This window comes from Bos mutus, chromosome 15 (genome assembly GCF_027580195.1).
Source record: "Bos mutus isolate GX-2022 chromosome 15, NWIPB_WYAK_1.1, whole genome shotgun sequence".
NCBI lineage: Eukaryota > Metazoa > Chordata > Mammalia > Artiodactyla > Bovidae > Bos > Bos mutus.
The window spans coordinates 24,509,140-24,524,568 of NC_091631.1; positions in this window are offsets into that span (position 1 = coordinate 24,509,140).

The following is a 15,429-nucleotide window of genomic DNA, read 5'->3' on the forward strand; positions in this document are numbered from 1 at the left end:
GTCAAGAGAGAGAGTTAACTCAACAATTCGCTGAGGTCTGGGCTGAAGACAACCACCCTACCTGCCCCTCCCTGCCCCAGGCTAGCAAAACAAGTTCCACTGGTAATAGAACTCAAACCCGGTACAATTATGTCAGCACCCGCCTTGGGTCTGCCAGACCTTGCTTAGCCGTTTACTCTTTATGTGACTGAAAAGGACAAGGTGGCTGTGGGAGTGTTGTCCCAGACTATGGGGACATGCGGCAGACCAGTGACTTATCTCTAATCAGCTGGACAATATAGCCCCTGGGGCTGGGATGCTGACGGGCAGTTGCTGCAGTTGCCTTACTGGTCCGGGAGGCAACCAAGCTGACTTTGGGTCAAGATTTGTTCGTAAAAGTCCTGCATGAGGTCAACACTCTCCTGTGAGGGGACCCCCATGAATGGCTGTCAACATCCCGGATTACTCAATACCAGGGACTGTTATGTGAGACCCCCATGTTACTACTGAGCCTTGTCAGGCCCTGAATCTGGCCACTCTGTTTCTTGTGGGAGAAGGTGGGCCCTCACATGATTGCAAGGAAATATGCCAACAGACCTGACTTGAGAGACCAGCCAATCCAGGACCCAGATTGTGTCCTGTCCACCAATGGCACCAGCCTGGCGAAACAAGGACAATGACTGTCAGGATATGCAGTAGTCACGGAAGAAACCGTCGTTGAGGCTAGCTCTCTGCCATCACACTGGTCCGCTCAACAGGCCGAACTATATGCTCTAACCCAGGCCCTCCAGCTGTCAAAAGGTAAAAAGACAAACATTTACACAGACTCCAGGTATGCTTTTGCCACACTACAGGGCTCTGTATAAGGAGAGAGGCCTTTGACAGGTAGTGAAAAAGATATTAAAAATAAGGAAGAAATTAAAACCTTATTAGATGCTGCGTGGGAACCAGAAAGGGTTGCAGTTATACACTGCTGAGAATGTCAAAAAGAGGATACCCCCCCGGGTTCAGGGAACAGATTGGCAGATAAGACCGCTAAACAAGCAGACGAGGCCTTGGGGGTGACAAGTAAAGCCCCTATTAAAGCTCTCATATTGGCGGAGCTACCTGAGCTAACGCTAGACTCTTCAAAATACACTGAAGCCCAAAACCAACTAGCCAAAGCAGAAGGGGCCATCAAGATTGAAAAGGGATGGTGGGAATTGCCAAGTGGCAAATTATTGGTACCAGAGGAGCTGGCACCCACTCTGGTAAGCCAAACATACCAAGCGACCCATCTAGGCCATGATAAACTGGAAGAGCTGATTGGAAAATATTTCTTGGTTTCCCGCCTCTCTTCCCTATGCAGGACAAAATCTCAGAACTGCACTGCCTGCTCACAGGCCAATGCTGCCTCTTGGCACTGACAGAAACCTCCAGGGATTCAGGTAAAAGGCACGCTGCCCTTTGAACACCTGGAAGTGGACTTCACTGAAATGAAACCTCACCGACACTACCATTACCTGCTGGTCATAGTATGTACGTCCTTGGGATGGGTAGAAGCTTTTCCTACCCGGACTGAAAGAGCATCAAAAGTAGCCTGGTGCCTGCTTAGGGAGATAGTTCTCAGATTTGGATTTCCTACCAGCATTGGATCAGACAATGGCCCCGCTTTTGTAGCTGATTTAGTATAACAAGTAAGCAAAACTTTAAACATCAAGTGGAAATTACATACAGCATATAGGCCCCAGAGTTCTGGGATGGTGGAAGGAACCAACCGGACACCTAAAGAGACACTCTCCAAGTGGATCTTAGACACTGACTGTTCCTGGGTGGACTTATTTCCGATGGCTCTGCTCAGACTCAGGATGACCCCACAGTCCCATGGCAAAATTGTGTACAATTGTATACAAAATTCTCTGTACAAAATTGTGTATGGGAGGCCTCCTCCCATAATAAAACAGGTGTCAACAAATTTGCCTCAGGTAAAGGGAGATGAGATTTTACAGCAGATGGAACAACTGGGTAAGGTAATAAATCAGGTGACTAAATTTGTGAAGACATTTAGAAAGGGTGCCATTCCCCCTTGGGGAACAGATTCACGAATTTGTGCCCAGGGATCAGGTGTGGTCAAGGACTGGAAACACGACTCCTTGACCCAACATTGGAAGGGTCCATATACTGTTGTTCTAACCAGCCCTACTGCAAGCGTCACTCCCTGGATCCACCAAATGAGGGTGAAGAGAGCATATCATGCAGACCCGGAGGACGCTGAGTGGACTACACAATAGGACCCCATTGATCCCTGTGAAACCAAGATCATTTTAAAGAAGAAACAGAGTCCAAAAGACTTTCTGGCTTTTTAATGGCTGAGTAATACTCCATTGTGTATATGTACCACAGTTTTCTTATCCATTCATAGGCTGATGGACATCTAGGTTGCTTCCATGTCCTGGCTAGTATAAACACATTTAAAAAAAAAGAAGAAGAAGAAGAAACAGAGACGAAGCTCTACAATCAACTGCTGCTACAAGGACTTGCTGGTATCATCTTGAGACTAATCATAGTTTCAGTACAAAAAGGGACCTGTGCTATAATTAAAGTTGAATGTTGTGTATATATTCCTGATTTATCTGGCTATATATCAGCCACCCTAGATGACATGAAAGGTCAGGTAAAAGTTATGTCTGATAATCTTCCTTTTTGGGCTTTGGTCCTATCTTGGGTGAAAGGTGATGGGTGGAAAACTATATTTACCATTGTTATAGTTGCCTTGATAGTTCTGCTTTGTGGACCCTTTATTTTACAATGTATTATGAACTTTGTAACCCAAAGGTTGATGTTGTTCTCCCAAATTGGAGGTTGGAGAGTCAAGGTGCAATATATCCCTATGAATGATGCTCATACTATGAGTTAAGAGCATCAAGATGGGGGAATGAAGGAAGAAACAGACAGAACAGGCCCCATCTTGAAAGCAGGACTCAATCTTGGGCCGGACTGTGGACTTTGAGCTCTATGCCCAGTATCTATGGCTTACCATAGATATGAAATGACATACCAACTGGAAAACCAGGCCCCCAGATGGAAGAGCCCCAGGGCTTGTACCTAGCCTCTCTGTTGCCTAAAAGAATACCCTAATTATCTGTGTAAACAAATAGAATCATAAATTCTATTACACTTATTGGGGTATGACCACAGGCCTATTGATAATTGTCCATTGTTAACTACCTAGGCTAAAGGCATATGAATCACGGGTTAACTTTGATTGTATCTTTCTTTTCTTTTGTTCAGACTAGTTTCAGGGAATTTGGGGAGGTGGGTTTGGGCACGTACACTTAGGGTATATAAGGTTTTCACAAAAATTGGTCCGGGTCCTTGGCTAAGAGGATATTCTGCCTTGGGCCCACCGGTGTAATAAACTGCACTCCACTATCTGCATTGTCCTTCTGAGTGAGTTTGTTTCCCAGAACGCATGGCTACAAGATTTACAATACTTTTTATTTGTTCTCAGCTTTATAGGGTTCTATAACATTCTTTGTTTTTCTTTCATGATCATTTTTCCAATTAGCTCACAAGACTCTGATGGCATTTTTGGCAGAAAGAGGGTGGCTTCTCACTCACTGCATGATTTGAGCAGTGGGAAAAGAGAGTTAACACACCATTTATATAAAATATTTGGGAAATAATGATCTGTGGGTTCATTATTTGTCTAGCCAAATTTCAATTTCTCAAAGTGCTCTATTTTTTCCTACTTCTGAGAAAGTCATCTTGAATATCAAAAGCCACTAAAAATGCTTCATCCAGACATGTGTACTTGGTTTGCAAATGTAGGAGTAAATTTTAATTTTGAGATGCTTTTAGACAGATAAACTAGCGATATAAAAACATCTCAATGGAAACGTTGTTTTACTCTTTTAACAGATTACTTAAAAGGGTTGGGTTGGCCCATTAATGGCTTTAAAAAAATTGATAAACACAGAGCTCTGAGACAGAAATACAAATGGAAAGCTGGAATTCATTTATTTTATAGTACATTAGCGTTACTTGGTTATTTTCATGAGCCCAGTCATGAATATATATAGAATGAGATTTTAAAAATTTTCATACTTCTTTACTTATTATAAGGATTATTATTATTAATTCCTATACAGTCCATGGAATTCTCCAGGCCAGAATACTGAAATGGGTCGCCTTTCCCTTCTCCAGGAGATCTTCACAACCCAGGGACTGAACCCAGGTCTCCCACATTGACCCATGTCTCCCACATTGCAGGCAGATTCTTTACCAGCTGAGCCATAAGGGAAGCCTGCCTTATCAATATATGATGTTTAAATATTTTTTATTATAACTTACCATATTTGATATGTTACTAAATTAAATAACATTAATGATAAATACCAGCCACAGAATGATTGTGACGTATCACATGAATATACCAATTTATGGATTTCTCAGTGAGTTCGAAAATAAAAGAAATCATTAATAGAGATTATGGCTATATAATTCTGCTAATGAAGATCTTTGTTTCATATTTAAGGAAATGGTTTTATTTGTATCACTTTCTTTTCTTATAAAATTTTACATGATCATAAAATTTTAAATAATATGGAACTACATAAATAAAGTACATGACTAAAGTTCTCTCTTTACTCTCTTGTCCCCAAAGAAATGTGCCATAGAGAATCACGGTAACAGTTTGGAGAATATATTTCCAGATTTTTAATGTTTATATAGACTTACATAAAAGTATGCCTACACACACAGTTAATATACATGTACACATTTGTACATGAGGCATGTATAAGTTCATATGTGTACACAAGAAATGAGGTTATATTACGCTCATAATTCTACAACTTGCTTTTTCACTTGAATTGTAATAAACATTCCCTATGAGCACATGTAGTAATAATGCCTTACTATTTTCAACCACTGATACTGAGATATGAGATTCTGTTTTTCACTTCTCAACTTGATAAAATTGGACAAGATCAAGTCCTGTCTTTAGGAAGAAATGGAGAAACAGATCCTCCTAGGTCCAGTGGGTAGGAACGTAAATAGTGATGATATGAACAGTTTTATCAGTTTTTCAAGGAATTTAGGCAGTATATAACAAAGTTTTAATGGGCAATGCCTTTGGCTAGGAAATTTTCCTTTCATTTTCTAGCATACAGAAATAATTTTCTTATTCACGGTGATATATGCGAAGAGATATTGACTGCAGCATTCTCTGAATTTAAAATTTTAAGAAGGTAAACAATGTAATACCTATCAACATGGTGGAATGGCTACATTAACTTCTATCTATCCTTTTATTTCTCTCATTTTGCCAGTTGGTTGGGCTCCAGCTGTTCTAGACAGGGCTTGGCTGAAGTTTATAAGCTTAGTTCATGTCTTCTCCACGGGTCTCCCATCCTGTTTGGACCAGTGACTTGTTCTTCATCCTCTCTGGACATGAGACTTGTTCTTCTCATGGTAAAAAGCAGAAATGCAAGAGAGCCAGCCAATCCACCTAAATGCTATTTGTGTTTTTGCCAACATTCCATGTGCCAAAGCAAGTCCCATAGTTGAGCCCAACATGAATGCAGGGTTCATGCCATTTTCTTCCAGTCTATGGAGGCAGACAAGGGGGAGGAAGTGACCATTTGCAAGTAATTTAATGAAATATAATAATATAAACTATTTTAAATGAATTGTATAGGCTTCCAGTAAATTTTAGGTACAAAGAAGTCCAGTCTAGTCTAGTTGAATTTAAAACTTCAATGTCACATTCAACTTACTGCTTCTGTTCTACTCTTCTGCATCCGACTTCAGCTTGATTTAGAGCAGGAGCACATGTTATATCTCTTCATTCTCTATTTTCCCTTTCTTATTCTCTCTATTATGGAAAAAGATGGAATAGTACAAGCATCCGTACCTTAGTAGGTCACAGCAATTCTCCGTATCTCTGGGCAGTCAATGAGTCACTGGCTAAGATTGACTGGCTGCTGATACCCCTGTAAGGCAAGCATGCTTATGCCGACTCTTGTGGGATGCAAAAGGGCCCTTTGAGGTTTCCTTACTGCCAACTTTTTATTATGAGATTCTTTCTAGCTTAACTGTTTGGAACCCATTCAGCCTATGCTCCTGGTAGTTTATCTCACAGCTTCTTGATGCTCTTGATATCCCACTGCATGCCCAACCCTTTTGGGTGTGTTACCAGCAAGATATTTCCTGTTCAATTACCATTTGCCATGTTCACTTAACTTTGAAAATTTCACACACCTTTACCAAATCTCACCACTGATGCCTCTTTCTCCTGCTTGCCATCTCTCCTTAGTCCCTTTGCCTTGCTTAAACGGGGAGTTTAGTATGTGCATTGCGTAAGCAAAGGTCCAACCAAGGAATGAGACGACAGTTTTCTGTTGCTGCGGATCTGTCAGGCTCTCAGATTGTTCTCTACGTGCTCTCCTCACTTGCTGTGGGGTAAAGTTAGGAGGCATCATTCTTTTCCTCACGAGACGCTGGAGTTGGGGAGTCAGTGACTCCCTAATCCCATATACCTGTAGCTCTTTGTCTGTTTATTTAGGATGGAGGTGGCAGGGAATAGAGGAAGATGACTCGGGTAGCTGAGACGTGGTTTGGATCTGGCAGAGCCAGATCTATTGCTTCTAAATAAGCCTTGGAGAGAATTTGGCTCCCCTTTGTTTTTTGTTCTTTTTAAAGAAGATGTGGTACATATATACAATTTTATACATATATACAATTCAGCCATAAAAAGGAATGAATATGAGTCAGTTCTAGTGAGGTGTATGATCCTAAAGCCTGTTATACATAGGTGAAGTAGAAGTCTGAAAGAGAAAAATAAATATCATATATTAACACTTAGCAGAGGAGCCTGGAGGGCTACAGTCCAGGGGGCCTCAAAGGGTCGGACATGACTGAGTGACTAAGCACAGCACAGCATATGGAATCCAGAAAACTGGAATTGATGAACCCATTTGCAGGGAAGAAGTGGAGACACAGGTGTAGAAAACAGGCATATGAACATAGTGGCGGAACGTGAGCGTGGGATGAATGGAGAAAGAAGCGTAAACAAATATCTATCATGTGAAAAATAGATAGCTGGTGAGAAGTTGTTCATACAACACAATAAAGCAATTTTCCTATAATTAAAAAATAAATTAAAAAAATAAAGTGTGGGGTACTTGTCATGTTGCCATCTGCATAGGCTCTTAAGAGTCAATTCTAAGGAAATGGTGGAAAAATCCGTTCCATTTCGTATTATTTAGTAAGTGTGAAACTGACATTTCCAGTCAAGAGCAGAATTGCTACTAGGGAAATTGTTCGACCTGCAGGGTATAATTTGAGTGCCCTGGAAAGATCATGTCTTGGATAAAAATGCAGTCTTGAAATTCTAAGTTGGTGGTATCCTAGGGATAAACATTGTTTCCAAAAGGACTAAACCAAGAGAATATTTTAATCCCTTCTATTCTCAGTTCAGTTGTCTGGTACCCTGTGTCCAGGTGGTTCAGAATTGGGTGGCTAGTTGGAACCTTTCTGAGAGGCAAGATGAAAGGATATCATTTAAACTTACCAAGTATAATACCAGCTGTAGCCTTCCCAGAAGAAATGCTCTAATCAAAACAAGGGAATCATCATTCTTTTTGACATCCTGTAAATAACATTATTGACTCTGAGCTGGACTTCTGGCTGCTGATCACGATGGGGAAGAAGAAGGGTATTGGAAATCAGAGAAATCTACATTCTAAGCCAAGTTCAGTGTCTTCATCTGAAAATTGGGAATCATAGTAATGACCTGATAGCATCATTGTAGTTAAATGATATAAAGTATATAAAGGTCTTAGCACACAGTATGTGATTACTAAATGGTGGCTACTATTATTTATAAAAGCATAAAAGCAGATAACTAATTGAGTTGGTACTACGTATAGATGCAGCTTAGAGAATATCCTCTATGGTCTTCTGCTGCTGCTGCTGCTACTGCTGCTAACTCTCTTCAGTCGTGTCTGACTCTGTGCAACCCTATAGACGGCAGCCCACCAGGCTCCCCCGTCCCTGGGATTCTCCAGGCAAGAACACTGGAGTGGGTTGCCATTTCCTTCTCCAATGCAAGAAAGTGAAAAGTGAAAGTGAACTCGCTCAGTCGTGTCCGACTCTTCGAGATCCCATGGACTGCAGCCTACCAGGCTCCTCCGTCCATGGGATTTTCCAGGAAAGAGTACTGGAATGGGTCACCATTACCTTCTCCACTATGGTCTTCTAATATCTGCTATTAGTCATACAGAAACTTTTAATTTTGTTTGAAAAACTCTCTTTTTACAAGTTCCAATTTTGAAAGACCTATAAATAATATTGATGATTCTTTAATATATTAGACTCTAATGGGCTAGCCAAAATTAAAAATAATATGTTGTATTTTATGAAGCAAAGCCCAGGAAAGATGTCTTGGATGACAACCAACATATACTGGTCTACAACATTATGATTGTTTTCATTTTTCATTATTTCCTTCTATTCATGCCAATGCACACACCCAGTACCATACAATAGTCAGTCCCGTTTCTTCCCTATAGTTACCAGTTAAAGAATGGCCAGCTCTATGTATAATGCAGTTGTTTAATAAGCATCCACAGATTCAAGCGTGAAGAGGAAGAACCTCACACAGCTTTGCTTGGGACTTCTTTTATACTCCAGGAAAATGAAGAGCCGATTTGTTGGAAAAGATCTTGCTGCTGGGAAGGATTGAAGGAAAAAGGAGAAGGAAGCAGCAGAGGTAGTTATGTAGCATCACTGACTCAATGGATATGAATTTGAGGAAACTCCAAGAGATAGTGGAGGACAGAGGAGTCTGGTGTGCTGCAGCCTGTGGAGTTGCAAAGAGTCAGATACAGCTTAGTGACTGAACAACAACAACAACAGCAAGAATGAATACACTAGTTCAGGGAACACATGTGCTCCAGCATCACAGAACTTCTGGCTCATGGCTTGCTATTATGTGATTTTCCAAAATGATTTTTGATCTTTGGCATTCGTCTTCAAGGGAAGCAACCCACTACATTGGAAAGATTGGAAAGAGCATGAAATCTGGAGCCTGTGGTGGAAGTCACCGGCTGTCACCCCAGATTCACTCTTCCCACGTTTTCTAGCATCTCCTCACAGTTAAGTGTGCCCATGTGACTTCATTTTTGCTAATGCAGTTTGATTAGGAATAATGACTATCCTCCTAAAGCTGGCTTACATGACTTCTCCAGTGTGTTCTTCAGTGTTCTTTCTAGTACATAATGATGAAGACTTAAAAGGTTATAATAGATCCACAAGACAGAAGAAATTTAGATCACTGATGACCATATAAAGGAGAGTTGCCCCACTGACTCAAATGATGCTCCTGGGACACCTATGTGAATGGGAGGCTTCTATTGTGTTAAGCCACTGAAAGTTTGGGGGTTAGTATCATTGCAGCTTAATCAAGGAGAAGGCAATGGCACCCAACTCCAGTACTCTTGCCTGGAAAATCCCATGGATGGAGGAGCCTGGTGGGCTGCAGTCCGTGGGGTCACGAAGAGTCGGACACGACTGAGTGACTTCATTTTCACTTTTCATTTTCATGCATTGGAGAAGGAAATGGCAACCTACTCCAGCGTTCTTGCCTGGAGAATCCCAGGGACGAGGAAGCCTGGTGGGCTGCCGTCTATGGGGTCGCACAGAGTCGGACATGACTGAAGTAACTTAGCAGCAGCAGCAGCAGCTTAATCAAACTAATATATAATCAGATAGACTTAAGCCTTAAATCTTACCTTTTATTAGATATTTAGTGTTGGGCTCTTCACTTATCCTATCTTATCCTCTTACTTTGTGTGAAATTTAGATACAAAATAGGTCCACTAAAAATTCTTACTAGAATTTAGAAAAGGTAGGTAAAGCTATAAAACCATTTTTTCCTATCTATTTTGGACCTGGGAGCACAGGATGAGATTAATCATAGTCTTTAGCTATGAAGCACTCTCCTCACTGGCTCATGAATGATTGCATTTGTTTTGTTGTTTGTTTATAATTATTTATTTATTTCCAATAATACCAGAAACACTTGAGGACTCACTATTTAATATAAGAACTAGAATATAGCTTAAAACTACCTTTTACTCACACGTTATGGATAGATTACAGTTATTTGGCATAAACAAATGTCAGGCCAGAGGAGAAGACTCTGGTTCTTAGGTTGTGGGCTTTTAATCTGTATGTTTAAGGATGTTCCAGCTCCTCTGCCAATGTGATCAGATTCCAGAATAAAATGGCAAAGTAATTTAGCAAAACTTTTAGTCCAGCCCTACCTTGCTAGTTAGTAGAGGGTACCATTAGCCTTTCCCTTGCAGGGGTGAGGAGGTAAGGGTCCCAGTCTATCAGTTGCAGCTGTATGATGATATGATGAGTGATAGAATTTGCCTCTTGGCATGAGTACTCATGTTTACAGAAGCACGAGTCTATCACAGGGCATTTCAGGGTGCTGGGCTCTAAGCCTGGCAAAAATGGGATTGATGTCACCCTAAGAATTTGACTGGGCTTCCCTTGTGGCTCAGCTGGTAAATAATCTGCCTGCAATGCGGGAGACCTGGTTTCGATCCTTGGGTTGGGAAGATACCGCAGAGAAGGGAAAGGCTACCCACTCCAGTATTCTGGCCTGGAGAATTCCATGGACTGCATAGTCCATGGGGTTGCAAAGAGTCAGACATGACTCTTGACTTTCACTTCCACTTTCACTTTATGTTTTTGACTAATGCTTGTTTCTATGAAGCTTTGCAGGAAGCCAGCTCTTTTTGGGGGAGATAAGCCTACAGTGAATTGGTCTTAAAGAGTTAATATGTACCTCTCAAACCTATTATCTAAATTATTCTCAACATTTGGCACTAGTCAAAAATCATTACTCTTATTATTATTTTGCCAATTAAATGGATCTAAATGGCATCTTTGTGCGGGGAGCTGCCCGTGAGAACGGGGTCCTTTGTCCGAAGGACACAGCTCTGGGAGCTGCCTCAGTCCTTGAGGGTTTGCTTGCAAACATAGCTCTCTGTCCCGCCACCCCAGAGATTAGGCGCTTATTTACTGCAGGCACCTGGAGTTCTGTGCAAACTTCTCACGCACAGAGAAATGCTATCTGGTGTAAGAAATAATAACAGGGAGCCATTCCCATGCTCTCAAGATTTCTTGTGACTGTTTGTAAGATGTATAGGCTAACCAAGAAAAAATGTCAACTGTTTTGTCTCTCTCACGCTTTTCTGTATAAATATGAGATGTTGAATAAAGTTGGTGTCAGACTGCGTCCCTTTGTGGTGACGTGTCTGAACCTCTCGACCCCATCTTTGTAGTCTCTTGCTTTAGTTTCTTTCTTAGCCCCGCCGTGCACGTTCTCGGGACCTGATCGACTTTGCCGGCTGGCTCCGGCATCTTTGTACTGTAATTTGTATTTTCCAGGTATTTGATGATACTGAATCTTTCTCTGTATGTATAGGGCAACAATGTATAGCCTCAAAAGGTATGCTTATGCCTTTAACTACTTATTAGTGTGCAATTTGCCCTTTCCTTATGATTTCCCACAGTTCTTTATATGTTTTTATTTCCTTTTTATTGGTTGTACATGTTGAAAATATCTTTTTCCAGTTCACAACATGTATTTTCACTTTCTTTAATGTCTCCTGATTAACAAGTGGTCTTAATTTTAATATAGTAAAATTCATCCATTTTTTTTTTCAGTTACAACAACACATTTTATGTTTTAAGAAATTCTCTCTACCTTGAGGTCAGAAAGACATTCACTTGTATTTCCCACTAAAATCTTTACTTTTGACATGTAGTTCTCTAATCCATCTGGAATTGATTTTTGTGGGGCAGGCAGAAATCCAATTTTATTTTTGGCCATATGGATAACCAATTTGCGAAGGTCTTTCTATTACATCATTTGTACTTTAGGGATTTGAGTTTGACATTTTACCTGGGTTAACATCTTGCATGATATAGAAGGGGCCTCATTATTTCTTCCCGTAGACAAAGTCTCCCCATCATAACTAAGCAGGAAAAGGTTCTGTCTTCACCATGGCTAAGTTTTATTTTATTTTTAGTGAGGCTGATTAAACTTTTTGTTTCTTAAGTTTTTCTTAGTGTCGATATTATTTGATTTGCTTTGCTCTAAATCATAGCTTTAAGTTCTTTCAGGTTGACTTTCAGAACCAGGCCATATATTATTGCTGCCAAATCCTTTCTCCCGGATCACAATCAGTGAAGAAAGATGAATCATGTGTTCATTGAGGGTGTCATCTCCCTCCATTGAGATTTCATCCAGGATATTCAAGGGTCACTTTGAAGAAAGAATACGTTTGAGTGTTCTGCAAAGTTGGGGAAAGACACACTGGTTAGAGAGTGAAAAGCTGCTGAGATGGTATGGTCCGTATGGTGTATGTATATCCAGTACACGTATGGGGTGGTGTTTAGTGAGTTCTGTGGACTCACTGATGGAATTCAGATCTCTGTGGTCAGCAAGATCTGGTGGTTTCCAATGATAGTTCTCTCTCTCTCTCTCTCTCTCTCTCGAGGTTCATTCTCAAGAAAAAGTAAAAATACTACTTGACTAAGTTAGCATATAGTCTCATTTTGGTAAACTTTTGAGCCACATAAATATGGATTGCCTTTAAAAAAAATCAAAGTCTATCCTTATTATTTTAAAAAGTATCTTATTGAATAAGTGTCTTACAAAGAAGTATTTTCCACAAGCATAACTTCAATCTCTCATTTTTATTTAACAGACTTTTGCACAACTGCCGAGTAGCATTGATCTAATGCTAGGATAAGGGAGGTGCTATAGAAAATCAGAAACAGAGAGAGAAAATCTTTTTTTTTTTTTCCTGAGCTTCAGGACAACAAAAACCAATTTGTGCTATTATCTGTAATTCAGCATGCATTTAGCATACTGAATGTTTTCAGCATACATTCCTCCATCTTTTTCTGCAAATCAGTGCTGCCATTGGGTCAGAGTCTGCAGTGAAACCAGAGCCCTGAACTGCACTGCAGTCTGTTACAGCCACTTCATGATGACACACCACCTACAAACACAGGCAGTTTCTTTGGAATAACATTTTACTGGGAAATCCTTGCCAGAAATCCTAGTCATGTAGTGTAGCACGTAATTTATCTAAGAAGGGTTTAAATAAAGAGTTGCTGAAATCTTATCTGTCAAGATTCCAGAATATAATCTTGTGAGCACAGTTTTCTGAATGGTGGTCAAATATTCTAGTTTTATAGTTGCTGTGGGTCAGAGAAAGGCCTATTCAATTCATTTCAACTTGATTTGACTTGATTCAATTCAATGCAGTTCAATTCAGCTGCAGTTGAACATACAATAGTTCCATTATGTGGACTTTATTGAGAACCTAATATGTACAACTCAGTGTGCTGGGGAATGTGAAGAGAAACTGTTTTGCTGTATTCATTTTACATGAGGAGACTGAAAGCTCCTTGGTAGCAGCAATAAAAATTCCTCTATTTACTTTAAGCAAAAGGATTTAATGAAAGGGTTCAGAGGGTCACAGAACATACAGTATTATCTTGCCATTTACAACACCCATATAAGCAAATATAGAGAAGGAAATGGCAACCCACTCCTGTATTCTTGCCTAGGACATCCCATGGAGAAAGGCGCCTGGCAGGCTACGGTCCATGGGGTTGTGAAGAGTCAGATATGATTTAGCGACTAAACAACAACAACATAAGCAAATAGCCATATAAACAAAATTCATACAACCATGAGTAACTTAAAAGTACACTTATCATTAAACAATTGCCTTTATTTCCAGATATTCATTTTTATATGATATACAGCAAAATAAACAAAAAAAGTTTATAAAAGCAGCTCTGACTATATGGATCCTTGTTTACACATTTTAGAATCTAGATTAAAATTTTTGAGAAAACATGGGTAAAGGGTTAGTCTTTTATTATTTTCTTCTATGAAGAATCTGTTGATTTGTTCTGTGTATTAAGCATTACGTTGGTTTATCTCGTAGCTAAAGAAAGAAAGAAAGTGGAGTTGCTCAGTCGTGTTCGACTCTTTGCGACCCCATGGACTGTCACCTACCAGTCTCTTCCATCCATGGGATTTTCCAGGCAAGACTACTGGAGTGGGCTGCCATTTCCTTCTCCACGGGATCTTCTCAACCCAGGGATTGAACTTAGGTCTCCTGCATTGCAGGCAGGTGCTTTACCATCTGAGCCACCAGGGAAGCCTTGTAGCTAATGAGGTAGTTAAATACGAACAATTGAGTACAATGTTGAAATATTCAATGTGCTTGAGTTCGTTGTTTTGATAAATCTCATAGCTGGCCATGCAGTCATGTCAGAGAAACCTGACTGCTAGTGCTAAAGATTACCTAGCCGGGATCTCAAACTCAAGATTTTTATTGAAAATATCCTCAAATGCAATAAAAAGGGAGCAAGGAGACCAGGCTCAGGAATGATGTAATATAATGTAACATGTAATATAATATAGTATAATACAATATGTTAAACATTATATACTGTGTATATATATTATATAAAATGCATATATAATACATGTATCAATCCAGAGGTCTAAAAACACAGGATGGTTGAACCATTTAGCAACTGTCCCCAGCCGGAAATAACATGCTATATGCTGGTAATATAGTAGATACTGCCACTCTATCTTCCCCTGTGATAAGAATGATTGCTCCTTAAAGTCCCCAAAGCATCTGATTTGTTGAGATTTGGTCACAGAGCAATCCTAGCTAAGCCAGAGTCTGGGCTAGAATTAGAGGTGGGCACTTGCAAGCCAGGAATTACCCTTCCACTAACTTCAAAAACAATGGAGGAAGGTGATTTCCCTGAAAGAAATTGGGTACTAATTAGAAAAGGGATGACTAGGAACTCTTGCCTGGAATATCCCATGGATGGAGGAGCCTGGTAGGCTGCAGTCCATGGGGTCACTAAGAGTCGGATACGACTGAGCAACTTCACTTTCACTTACCACTTTCATGCATTGGAGAAGGAAATGACAACCCACTCCAGTGTTCTTGCCTGGAGAATCCCAGGGACGGGGGAGCCTGGTGGGCTGCCGTCTATGGGGTTGCACAGAGTCGGACACGACTGAAGTGACTTAGCAGCAGCAGCAGGAACTTCCTAGTGCAAGTAAGATAGGCATTTTCATGTTGCATAGAGGATGAGGAGCAGGAAGGGACCCTCAAATTTGGAGGTGAATTAGATCATTATTGTTGCTGATAGATGGGGCAACAAGGAAGTGCCCTCAAAAAACACACAGAAAATGAAGTAATATGGCCACATGAGGATTAAACTATAACACGAACACTTGAGGTTTGATCCGTCAGGGATAGACAAAGCTACATGAAGGGGAAAGAGTGCCTTTCAGGCTGGTAAGACAGGACTGAAACCTGATTGAGGGCATTACCT